The sequence below is a fragment of the Mastomys coucha genome, unplaced genomic scaffold, assembly GCF_008632895.1.
Source record: "Mastomys coucha isolate ucsf_1 unplaced genomic scaffold, UCSF_Mcou_1 pScaffold5, whole genome shotgun sequence".
Classification (NCBI taxonomy): Eukaryota; Metazoa; Chordata; class Mammalia; order Rodentia; family Muridae; genus Mastomys; species Mastomys coucha.
Window position 1 is genome coordinate 116,616,755 of NW_022196911.1, and position 12,525 is coordinate 116,629,279.

General features: G+C 50.5%; 1 protein-coding gene across 7 annotated transcripts in view; it reads right to left on the reverse strand.

The window, feature by feature from the left end:
- Aatk (apoptosis associated tyrosine kinase) overlaps positions 1 to 12,525 on the reverse strand; it is a 40,498-nt gene that overhangs the window by 18,079 nt on the left and 9,894 nt on the right. The window contains exon 2 of one of the 7 annotated variants that reach the window (XM_031354744.1): positions 10,975 to 11,012. The exons of the other annotated variants lie outside the window; for them this stretch is intronic. The gene's annotated coding sequence lies outside the window, so the exon portion shown is untranslated. The remainder of the gene's footprint in view (positions 1 to 10,974; positions 11,013 to 12,525) is intronic. 7 annotated transcript variants of the gene reach the window in all.

The window sequence follows — 12,525 nt, forward strand, 5'->3', positions numbered from 1 at the left end:
AAAAAAAAAAAAAAAACAAAAACAAAAAACAAAAACAAACAAAAAAAATGAAAAACAAAAACAAAAACTGATAATGATCCTACTTTTATGAGCAAACTACTTGAGGAATTTTTCAATTTATGGAATAATAATTATGTGTCCTTGCTGTCACTGAAATCCCTGACAGCCCACAGGATGGGGTCAAGCTATTGTGGAATGACACTATCTAATACTTAAACAGCAAATTTTAAAAATAAAAAGGGACAGGGGTGGGAGGAGAGGAGTGAGAGAGGCTGTGGTCAGGATGGAAAGTGAGTAAATAAATAGAATAGTGAAAAATATGAAAATAAAGAAGGGTCTACACTCCCACCTAAGTCCCCACCTGCCATGCTCCATTCAGCCAAGCTAACTTTAACAGTCTCCCTCTAAAGGTTGCTTCTTCTGTTGCCCCAAGGCATTTACCCTAAAGAGACACACCCTAGTGTGTATGTTAGTGAAAAGATCTAGAAACCAATCAATGGAAATTGCCTGAAGCCCTTCTAACGGCATGGTGAGTCCCTGATGGCGCTCACTCTGATGCATCCGACCAGGACAGCATCCCAGAGACTACCAGATAAAGCAAGTATCTGAGGATAAACCCATCAAGAGGAGACGTCCCAAGAGGAGGAATAAGCCAGTGACTTGGGGGGGCAGCAAGGACACAATATCAGTGACCCAAAAATCACGCAGTTATATTATCTGAGCTCATGTTAGCTCTCAGCTTGTCAATGCAGAATCCAAACGCTTTTTGTCATGAGGGATAAGAGGCCCAGCCGCGGGAGCAGACAGTGTGATGTTTCTGATGCTGTTTTGCCAAGCTAGAGATTGTTTTTAGTCTCTTTTTATTACCAGTCGTAAGAGTGATTACTGGAATACAAAGAGAGGTTTCAGATAGGGCCTGTATGATTAGTAAAATTACAGCAATTATTAGCAATTAATAAGTAATATTACATTAATCACTAATTAGTAAATTAACTAATTACTAATTTAGTAAAATATCAGTAATTAGTAATATTACAGCAGAAACGTTAGCAATAGTCGAGAAGTGAGAGGATTAAGAGCCACATTTCTATAAGCTAGAGCTACTGTAGACGATTTGTTGTTCCAGCACAGTGGTGGTCATCAACCTCCCAGTGTGTGCGGCTTTCTGTCAGATTTCTCTCACACTATTCCATGGAAGGATAAAGTCTCTCAGGTGAGCTTTGAATGCCATCATGGTGGAGCTGGCTTTCCCCTTCCTGGGCCCTCTGTAGGCTATTCTGATAATTCTGTTATGATCGCCTGTATTGGTTCAACTGGCCATGAAGGCAACGCATTCAACCTTGGCCCCTATGACAGCCATAATTTTCTCTTTAAGAACTGAAAAGAAGGGAGGCGTGGAAGGCGTGGAGGTTCTTGTGCTCACAGAGCAGCACTAGAGGAACCAGGAATGTTAAGCACACAGTCTTGTTCCTTCAAAGAAGTGGATGTTTAACCTGTGAACCTCCCAGAGAGCTGGAGCAGACATGGTTAGTAGCCTGGTGCCCTTTGTACTGTGTGGCTGAAACGCCACTGGATCCTCCCCCAGACTCCTATCATGAGCTTGTCAATCTACAGAACCTGTCTTTATGGAAGGTGTCATGTGTAGTCAAACTATAGACCCCTCTTTATGGGAGAAGTCACATGTAGTACATAAAGAAGTTCAATAAAGTCAAACCTTTAGCTATATTGTGCACATGGCTTGAGTTAATTATCACCAGAGAAATCTTTCACCAAATTGTGCTGAGCTTAAATATGCCTACAATCAAGTATTTGGCGTCAGACTCTAGAACTTTGAACCAACACCAGATGCTTACTCGTTTTGAACTGAACTAACTACCTTCTCGCCTCCTGTAGATCATTCCTCTGCTGGCCATAGTGGTCACAGAGACCCAACAGGCCATGCTGTTATTCAGTGCCCAAGTCCCTGAGGGCGGAAGGGCAAGATGAGACAGTCAAATGGGCTGGCCAGAACCACACAGCCAGGGATGCTCTTAAACTCTCAAATCTGCACCAGGGGGGGCCCAGAGACCCTTCTGCTTGACTGGCTAGAGCCACCCACAACCCACAAACACAGAAGTTACCCAAATCGGCTCAAGCCTGGCTCCCAACTAAGTGCCACCGAGCCCTAGGGACCATAGAGATCATGCAAAGTGATTGATTAAAAAAAAAGAAAGGCAGGGCTGGAGAGATGGCTCAGTGGTTAAGAACACTAACTGCTCTTCCGAAGCTCCTGAGTTCAAATCCCAGCAACCACATGGTGGCTCACAGCCATCCGCAATGAAATCTGACACCCTTTTCTGGTGTGTCTAAAGACAGCTACAGTGTACTTACATACAATAATGAATAAATATTTTTTAAAAAAAAAAGAAGAAAGAAAGAAAAAAGAAAGGCAGATGGCTCAGGAGAGATGGCTCAGCTATTAAGAGCACTGACTACTCTTCCTAAGGTCCTGAGTTCAAGTCCCAGCAATGACATGGTGGCTCACAACCATCTGTAATGAGATCTAATGCCCTCTGGGATGTCTGAAGACAGCTACAGTGTACTTACATATAATAAATAAATAAATCTTTAAAAAAAAAAAAAAAACACGGACTGCTCTTCCAGAATTCCTGAATTCAATTCCTAGTAACCACATGGTGGCTCACAACCATCTGTAATAGGATCTGATGCCCTCTTCTGGTGTGTCTGAAGACAGCTGCAGTGTACTCACATATATATAATAAATAAATACATCTGAAAAAAAGGGAGGAGGAAAAGGAAAAGAAAGGAAAGGAAAGGAAAGGAAAGGAAAGGAAAGGAAAGGAAAGGAAATGAAAGGAAAGGAAAGGAAAGGAGAGGAGAGGAAAGGAGAGGAAAGGAAAGGAAAGGAAAGGAAAGGAAAGGAAAGGAAAGGAAAGGTCAGGCAGTAGTGGCACATGTCTTTAACCCCAGAGCTTGAGAGGCAGAGGCAGGCAGATCTACAACCTGGCCTTAACTCTATCTCAAAAAATAAATAAATAAATAAATAAATAAATAAATAAATAAATAAATAAATGGAAAGAAAAGGGAAATCTAGGCCCATGAGAGGACGGTGCAGCACCTCAGGTATGATTTGGGGTTGGCCTGCCCCCCCAGCCCCCTTTACATTCCCTGGGCACTAAAACTGAGAGAGCCAGGCCCAGCATTTTTAGCTGACATGGATAGAGATGGGGATGGAAAAGCCATGGCCCTTGGCCTCAGACCAAGGCTCTGCAGGAAAGGGTAGAGGTGAAATGCAGGAGATGCTGTGCTCAAACAAGCCACCACACCAAGTACCAGGAGCCATCCCATTTCTAGACAGTGACAGCAACAGGGCCTTAGCTTGGGTTGGTGTGAGCAGGACTAAATTTCTGCAGTGGGCAGCCTGCAATCGCAGGAATCCCACCTCTCTCTGTCCACCAGGGCTCAGGAGCACAGACAGGAAACCACGCTCAGCTAGGGCACACTAGACAGGACGGCCCTGCCCACCATCAAATCGACCGCCCATTCCAAAACTTCACACCGAATAAAACAAACACTGTGCATGCCTTTGTGGTTTTCCTGTGTCTTAAAAGTGCTTTAAACGTGGACCCCATGGAGGCCTTAGTTCTGCTTAGGTCATTAGTGTCTCCTACACAGTCCTACGCTAGTTGTTGCCTGGAGAGGCCCACTTCACAGGCACCCCCACCCTGGCCTTCCCTCTTCCACAATCCCTCTCAGGACTTAGCTGGGGGATGTTTTCAGGTCAGGAATCATTACACAAAGCCACATTCACATCGGAGTGAGGCCTTTCCATGGGGCGGGTGTCCAAAAACACTGCTGTTAAGATTTCTGTCATCAGTCTTGTCGACTAGCACCCAGATCTAGCAGCTCTCGGGGCCACCTGCACCCAAACCTTCCACCACTCAGCTCCCCAGGGCAGCCATGTTTGTGCCACTCCCATACCTCAGATGGGAGCTGGGTGATCCCTCCACTGTGCCTCGTCAGCCAGCCCTCTAACTACTCCTCTTTATTCTTATTGGTGTTGTTTGGTTGGCTTTGTTTGTTTTCCAAGACAGCATTTCTCTAGGTAGCTTTTTCTGTCCCAGAACCCACTCTGAACCCACTCTGTAGACCAGGCTGGCCTTGAACTCTGCCTGCTGCTTTGCCCCTGCCTCCGGAGTGCTGGGATGTGTGCTACCAGCCCCAGATCTCTTAGGCTATTTGTGTCACCCTCCCAGATGCCAAGATTTTCAGGGACTTGAACCGTGTTGGGGTAATGACTGACTGGCTTTGTGTCTCAGGAGGCCCAGGTTGGTTGGGAGTGTGCCTGCAGTTGGCAGAGTGACCCAAGATTGCCCACCTGCTCCTCCCTCTGGCCTGCAGCTGTGTCACCTGCTTGGCCTGGCCAAGGAGGCTTCACAGATATTGGTTGATCTTCCCATAGCTCCAGGGGTGGCCCTTTTACCCTTTGCTGTCAGCCAATGGGATTGACTTTAACCTTTTGACCCCAGTTGTCAAGAGAAGCCATTGAAAACAAACATGGCCCTTCTCAGGGGAGAAAAACCTCTGAGGTAAATCAGAGAGAGGTAGCACATCCCTCAGATCCTCTTTGCCTGCCAGGTGACACAGTACAGGCCACATAAGGAGGAGAAAGCCCCCATAAACAGGCAAGCGGGCCTCGACAGCAGGGCGGGTCCACGGGGCCCTGGGGCCTCCGCAGCAGGGTGGGTCCACAGGGCCCTGATCGGACTGGAGCTCCAGCAATGCTCGCTCACAGTGTGATGGGTAAGGCTGGCAAGCAGCCCGCGCTGATGTGAGCGTGACCTGGGCCTCTCCCACCATTCCTTTCTATTTGAATGCTGGGCAGACACTCTGCTGGAAGGTTCTAGACAGAAGTGTGCCTCTCGGGTAGGGTCAGATGCTTGTTAGCTGGGCCAGGCACACCCCTCAAGCCCTCAGGCTCATCCCGCACTCGGCCACTGTCTGGGAACACGGGACCAGCTGAGGCGCAAGAGGAATGAAGAAGGGCTGAGGCTGGGGGAAAAGGCTGGGCAGGCACCTGCAGTGTGGTCAGAACCCCCCAAAAGTGAACGTGGCTTGGTCTGGTCCTGGCTGTACAGCTCCCGTCCCAACACCGTCCCGTCCCAACCTGTGAGTCCCTGTCCAAACCCACATCTCCACGTTCTGACCAGCCCAGAATATCAGGGGCCAACGGGCCACCCAGCTCTCTTCATAACACATACCCAATTTAGGTCATGGCAGTGACCCACTTCTGCCACCAGATGGCGATCCCTGGGCATTTTACAGTGCTGGCTGAGTGGGGTCCAGAGACTCCCACTTCCTTGGAAGAGGTGTGGAGGAATCAGGAGGCTACCTCGGGCTGGGTGGAACTCCAGCATCTAATTCATGGGCAGACCAGGGAGGTGGCCTGATGGAGGGCAAAGGTCGAGGACACGAGCTCGGGGTGCAGCCGCTCCCCCAGCATGCTGCTGGGTGGTGACTCTGCTCTGTGTCCTAGTCATACAAGGCTTCAGACCACCCGTGTGGTCACCTGCTCTATGTAACCTTTCTGTCAGACCTAATGTCTCCAGGATCCCCATTCTATGGCCCTGTCACCAAACTCCCTGGACCTGGTTGCCAGACTCTACCTTCTTCAGAACAGCGAGGAACGCCAGAGACCCCACAGAGTGGCAGCTGGCTCCCAGAACTCAGTCCCTTCTCAGACAGGCTCCTGTGAGGCCCTGGGGAGGGGGCCCTGCTCCCAGTCCTGCACTGGGCCAGGGTTTGCTGGCTGGCGCTAAGTGCTCTGCCAGCCCGGTGATACCACCATTCATGGCTCCAGGAGACGGTGTTTAGGGCACACTTTAACTGAAGAAAACCTTGGCCCTTCTAAGAAGCCTCCTGTGCCTCAGGGACCTTGGCCACTGTGGTTGTCTCCTTCCATCCACTCCAGGGCCTCCTGAAGAAAAGTGTACAGAGGCCGCTGGGTTCCCCACACCTTTCCATGGGTACCCACCTGCCCTCTACGATGGGATAAGCCAACTCTATCAAATGTGATTCTACCTGGGGTCCACCAGTCTGGAAACTGCCAAGCTGGAAGGGGTAGGTAGGTAGGACCAAGGTTGGTTGCTGGGGTCCAATATACATAGGGTCAGCTACTTCCCACCATGAGGCCCTAAGCTCAGCCTTCCTGTCCTGAGATGGGGATCTCTTGTTACCACGGCTACCCACCGCCTTCCTCTGAATAACCAATGAAAGCACGGCACCCTTCAATGTCACCTGGGCCTGATCTGTGCCTCAGTCTCCCCCACTGAAAGCCCTCCTGCCTTACCTGAGGACAAGACCTCTGCTGGTCCCTCTGGGCCCTGGCGCAGCTCTGCTGAGGGGGCTACCCCTCCCCAGCCCCTCTCCAGTGAAGCCCCAGGCAGTGAGGGAGGGGTATGACTTAGAGCCCAAACCACTAGCCCCAGAAAACAAGGGGCTCTGTGGCCTCTGCCTCCTCAGTGCCACGTGAAGGATTAGCAGATATACAAGGGCCAGCTGCTTAGAGTTGGGGACCTGGATACCCCCTCCACTGTCGTCTGTACAGCCTGTCTGTGAACTTTACCTGTTTATACTGAGCTCCTGGCATAAGCTCCACAGGTGTTTATAACATGCGGACGACAGGAATGCAGAGCTGAAGAGCTTGGCCACCCACCCAGACACAGGCACATCCTCTGGAACCTTCATCCAGGACTGTCTTGCCTGTCCCAGCTCTGCCTGATTTCTCCCTCAGACCAGATCCACTGTGGCTGTTCCTTGTATCAGAAAATCCTCTGTGGAGAATCCACATCCACTCCTCTCCCCGGGACTGCTGCAGGCCACCTGCACATGAGACTGTGTCAGTCAGGGACCAGAGAGAAGGAGGCTGGTGTGGTGGACTCTGCAGAAAGGCAAGTCTTTCACTATTGGAGTCTCTCTCGGCTTTCTGGCCCTTGACCCTCAGGGTCTGCAGAAGCTTCGGGTCATCAAACACGCTCATGTGCTTCAGGTATAGTGTGAAACCTCAAGCCTGGACACAGTTTGATTGCTCTTTCCTATACCAGAGTACGTCTAGAGAGCACCAGCCAGATGTGGGAAGTCAAAGCATGCCCCCCCCAGCCCCCTCTACCCTCACGCCAAAGCAGGTGCTAGGACCACCAGAGAAAGAGAGCAACTTTGGGTCCTTTGGAAGTGGCTTCTGGCATTCATGTTACCTATCCAGTGACAAAGGGCTGTCCCTCCAGGGACACAAGACTACCACCCCACCCACATGAGATGAAGCACCGCTTCCCATGACATAAGATACCCCTTCAGTAACAAAGGTCTGTCTTCTCCAGTGACACAAAAGTCCCCACAGTGATGGCATCCTCGTCTGTACTGATGCAGAGCTTCACTCCAGTGACATGAGGCTGATACAAGGCACCCCTGCAGTGACTCCAGATTGTCATCCTATGATGTCAGAACCTTCTCCAGTAACCAGGTCTCCCTTCCAGTGAGGCCAGACTCTCTTCAAGTGACAAAAGACTCCCCTCCAGTGATACAAGGTTCCCTTTGTGTCACTTTTTATCACGCAAGCTCACTTCTAGTGACTGGAGCATCCGTCCCCTCCAGGAGCACCGGACCACCCTCAAGTAATTGAGGACCCTCATCAGTGGTGCAGGGGTTACCCTCCTTTTTGCCTTGTGCAGCCTCAGTAACTAGGCCTGCACATAGACTTGTCCTGGACCACACCCTAAAGTATTCCTCTAAGTGCCCCCAAGATGGGAATGGTTAAGCAAAGGGACAAACAGGAGCTGGAGCTAAGGGAGTCCTGTGGTCAGCACCCAGAAAGAGGGTGCCCATATGGTCACCTATGGTCACCCTCAGGGCTCATGGGTAAACCTTGAACTCTCTCCATGAAGCGCTGCTATAGTCTGTGGGCTGTGGAGACAGGACTGAGGTCAGAATGTCCCCTAGGAGGACTGCAGAGGCAGTCAGTCTGTACCCTTTAAAAAGGAAGGAAAGGGTGTAAAGTGGGGAGCTTGCCTTGTCCATGACCCAGGCTCCCATTCAAGAGGATCAAATGGGGAACAGCCAGTCAGGCCTGAAGCAGAGAGGCCGGCCCTCGGCACAGCATTGGCTACGGAAGCCTCCTATGCCTGGGTCACTCGTCGTGTCTAAGTGGATCGCAGAAAAGAGGGAATGTTGGAGGCTGGGTATGGGTGTTCAGCAGCACTGAGGGTGACCCAGGGCCTCACACAAACTCGCGCCTCAGCCCAGCTTCCTCAAGGAGGACGGGAAGCTAAACATTCAACTAAAACCACAGAAGCAAAAACTGGATCTGATTTTCTTTAAGTAGGCTTGATTTTTTTTTCTTTTAATAAAAATATACCTGTAGGGCTGGAGAGGTGGCTCAGCGGTTAAAACACTTGCTGCTCTTGCAGACGTCCTGAGTTCAATTCCCAGCAACCACATGGCAGCTCACAACCATCTGTAATGGGATCTGATACCCTCTTCTGGTGTGTCTGAAGATGGCTATAGTATGCTCATATACATAAAATAAATAAATAAATAAATAAATAAATAAATAAATACATACATAAATAAAATCTTTTTTTAAAAAAAGCAAAAAGCAAAACACCTGTAATCCTTGCACTGGAAAGGCAGAGGCAGGAGGCTCCCTGAGGTCTGCTGGCCAGCCAGCCTAATCAAATCGGTGAGCGCCGACAGGGCCGACCAGGTTCAGGGAGACCTTGTCTGGAAACTAAGGTGAGAGTGATGTGGAAGACGCTCCATGTTAGTCTCTGGCCTCCACACACACGTGTGCACGCATACATGAGCATATAAACATGTACACAATCAAATAATTGGAGTGGCTACAGCAGGGGTGTGGTGGTGTGCATCTGTAATCCTGGCACTTGGGAAGTGGAGGCAGGCAGCGGGACAAAGGTTTTAAGGCTAGCCCGTGGCATAGCAAGGCTCTGCCTTAAACAAACAGGGGATGGTGGTGCAGGTCAGTGCTTACCTAGCACAGAGGGGGCCCCTGGCTCAACTCCAGCACAAGGGGAAGGGGAGACAGAGGAGGAAAAGGAAGAGATACAGGAAGAGGGGAGGAAGAGGGGGAGGAGGGAGAAGGGGAGACGAGGAGGGTGAGGAGGGTAAGGAGAGGAGGAGGGGAAGGAGAGGAAGAGGAGGAGGGGGAGGGGAGGAGGAAGTGTCGGAAACCAAAACTTATCCAGCTCTACTCTGCGAACACACACTTTCATCTAGATCAACTGCACCTCACAACATGAAGCTGGGCAGGACTGTGTAACTACCAAACGCAAGTACAGGGAACAGAGAGGGAGGAAGAATCACAGCGGTGCACAGCGGCAGAACGGGTGGTTTCATTCCTCGGGTTTCATGTTAGCAGCTGAGTGCACTCCAGTTAGAATCAGGGGTGTGTAAGTTATCCCCACCCCACCCTGTCAGTCTCCTCTGCAAAGAACCCAAGAATAACATTCAACCCACACCTTAGGTCTCTGAGCAGCACTCTGCTCACCCCACCCCTGCCGCATTCAGTACACAGGTGCTGGTGCCCCAGCTGCTCTGCCTACAGCCCTTGGCCTGGAGTAAAGCTGGCCTCCATGCTCCACGTTGGGGTCCAAGGACTCCTGCCCTGCCTAGGCCTTTCCTTGGGCCCAGAACCTGGAGAACCTACCCCAGGGACTTCTGCCAGCAAGTGACAGGGCTAAGATGACCACATGGGCTACATGGGTACTCTAGACACTGACAGAGTAGGGCACGGTGGGGGAGAGAGGGCCTGTGCAGGCCAGGGTGTGAGCAAACACAGGTGCTATGGTTTGTATATGCTTGGCCCAGGGAGTGGCACTATTAGGAGGTGTGGCCTTGTTGGAGGAAGTGTGTCACTATGGGCATGTACTTAAGACCCTCATCCTGGCCGGGCGGTGGTGGCGCACACCTTTAATCCCAGCACTTGGGAGGCAGAGGCAGATGGATTTCTGAGTTCGAGGCCAGCCTGGTCTACAAAGTTGAGTTCCAGGACAGCCAGGGCTATACAAAGAAACCCTGTCTTAAAAAAATGGGGGCTGGAGAGGTGGCTCAGTGGTCAAGAGCACTGACACTGACTGCTCTTCCGAAGGTCCTGAATTCAAGTCCCAGCAACCACATGGTAGCTCACAACCATCTGTAATGAGATCTTACGCCCTCTTCTGGTGTGTCTGAAGACAACTACAGTGTACTTATTTATAATAATACATAAATCTAAAAACAATGCTTTTTAAAAAGAAAAATAAGAAAAAACAAACAAACAAAAAAGACCCTCATCCTAGCTGCCTGGAAGCCAGTATTCTGCTAGCAGCCTTCAGATGAAGATGTAGAACTCTCAGCTCCTCCTGCACCATGCCTGCTTGGATGCTGCCATGCTCCAACTTTGATGATAATGGACTGAACCTCTGAACCTGTAAGCCAGCCCCAATTAAATGTTGTCCTTTTAAGACTTGCCTTGGTCATGGGGTCTGTTCACAGCAGTAAAACCCTAACTAAGACAACAGGCATGCATACCATCATGCATACACACATATTCACATACACCTATGTATTATACACACACTTATGAGCCCACAAGTGTGCAGGCGCACACTGAGAAGACTCATGCAGCACATTTGCATTCATTCACACTCATTAGCCCACACTGGGACACACCTATGCACACTCAGATACCAACTTACAACCATGCCCACTCACAAGGGCACGCATAAATGTACCGGGCACACACAGATACCCTTAAGCATGTGCACGCTCCATTGGCATGTGCTTATGCATTCACTAGTCTATGCACACAAATCATGTGTGCCCAAGCACTTGCTCACACACACACTGATGCTATTTATACACTCAAGTAAGTCCATGCTCACGCTCAAAAGCACATGCCTTCTCGTATACACTCATACATACCCGCGTTCAAATGCCCACGAAAACTCACAGAAGCAAGGCTAGAGGGGAAATAAATGAATGGGTGAGACTTCATCCCTGGGAGCCTCACAACCTCGGTTTCCCCCGTCCTGTAGAAGATACAGTCAGGCTGTCTGAAGAACAGGAGTGAGCCACCTGGTATGTTAAGATAGCTAAAGACTACCAAGGAGTTGAGAGATGAAACACCACTCAGAGCCCCCAAATGCTTCACCCGGTCTACCTCAGTGGACACAACCCACAGACATACACAGGTTTACAGTAACCAGAGGCCAGAGTTCTTGAGAACCAGGGTGTTCTTGAACGAGACAGAAGCAGCGGCATGTTACCTGAATGATTGGCTCGCTCAGAAGCAGTGAGTGGCTTCCTACCCTTCCCCAGTGTGAGCGCTCTTTGTAGAGAGCAGTTTAACATTTGGGTGCCCACCTAGGCTGGGGACTCTTATGGCAAGCTCAGCTCTACCCCAATATCCCCACTGGGTCTATGCACCTCCCAGATCTCCTTCCTGTCCTGTGCCAGGGAGCCCTGGCCTCAGCCTTAGTCTTCAATGTCCACATACAGAAGCCACACAAAAAGTCCTGGAACAAAGGCTACACTTAGACAGACGTGGCTTTGGGGTCTCCCTCCTGGAGATGTCACCCTTGACCTGGGGTCTCAGGGGCTGTGTCCGTACCACTGTAGATTCCAAGGACAGAGCATCTCTAATATTGCCAATGCAGCTAGACTCTGTCCTAGAGGTGGAACAGAGGGGCTCCACGCACCTGAGGACCCCTGACCCTTGTGATGCAAAGGAGACCCCAACCAGGAAGGAAGCTGTACAGACAAACCAGGCACAGATGGAGCCAGGAGGCCTAGGCAGCAGGCAGCCCAGGTGCCAGACCAGGGCACAGTGTCTGTCCCAGAACTCCTTCCTGGTTCCTGCTGGAGCTCAGGGGTCCTAGACGGAGAAGAGAGGAGGAGGCAAGTCTTGCCCCCTCGTGGGACATAGTTCCTCCTCAGGTGGGGACATGGAAGCCAGTTCAGCAGCTTGAGCCTAGGCCACTGGACCTCTGTGCTAGCTGTTAGGTTCCTGGTTCTCCACCCTTAGTCTCCCAGGATTCAGGTCTTAGCCACAGGGCACCTCAGGCCCAGAGCAAAGGTGCATACAGAGGTTTTCACAGCCTCTAGGACAGTTCCTAGGTTCCTGCCCTGACCACCAGTAGCGGGGAAACTGAGGCAGGCATAGCAAGGTGTATCAGTCACCCAGGAGGTAAGATGGCATTGTAGAGGGCACTGTGAGAGAAGGCTGTGCCCTCAAAGACCAAAGACTTAACACTGCGGGGTGGAGAGGTGGCTCGGTGGTTAAGAGCACCAACTGTTCTTCCAGAGGTCCTGAGTTCAATTCCCAGCAACCACATGGTGGCTCACAGCCATCTGTAATGGGATCTGATGCCCTCTCCTGGTGTGCCTGAAGACAGCTACAGTGTACTCATAAACATAAGATAAATAAAGAATGAGAGATAGAGAGAGGAAGAGGGAGAGGAAGAGGGAGAGGGA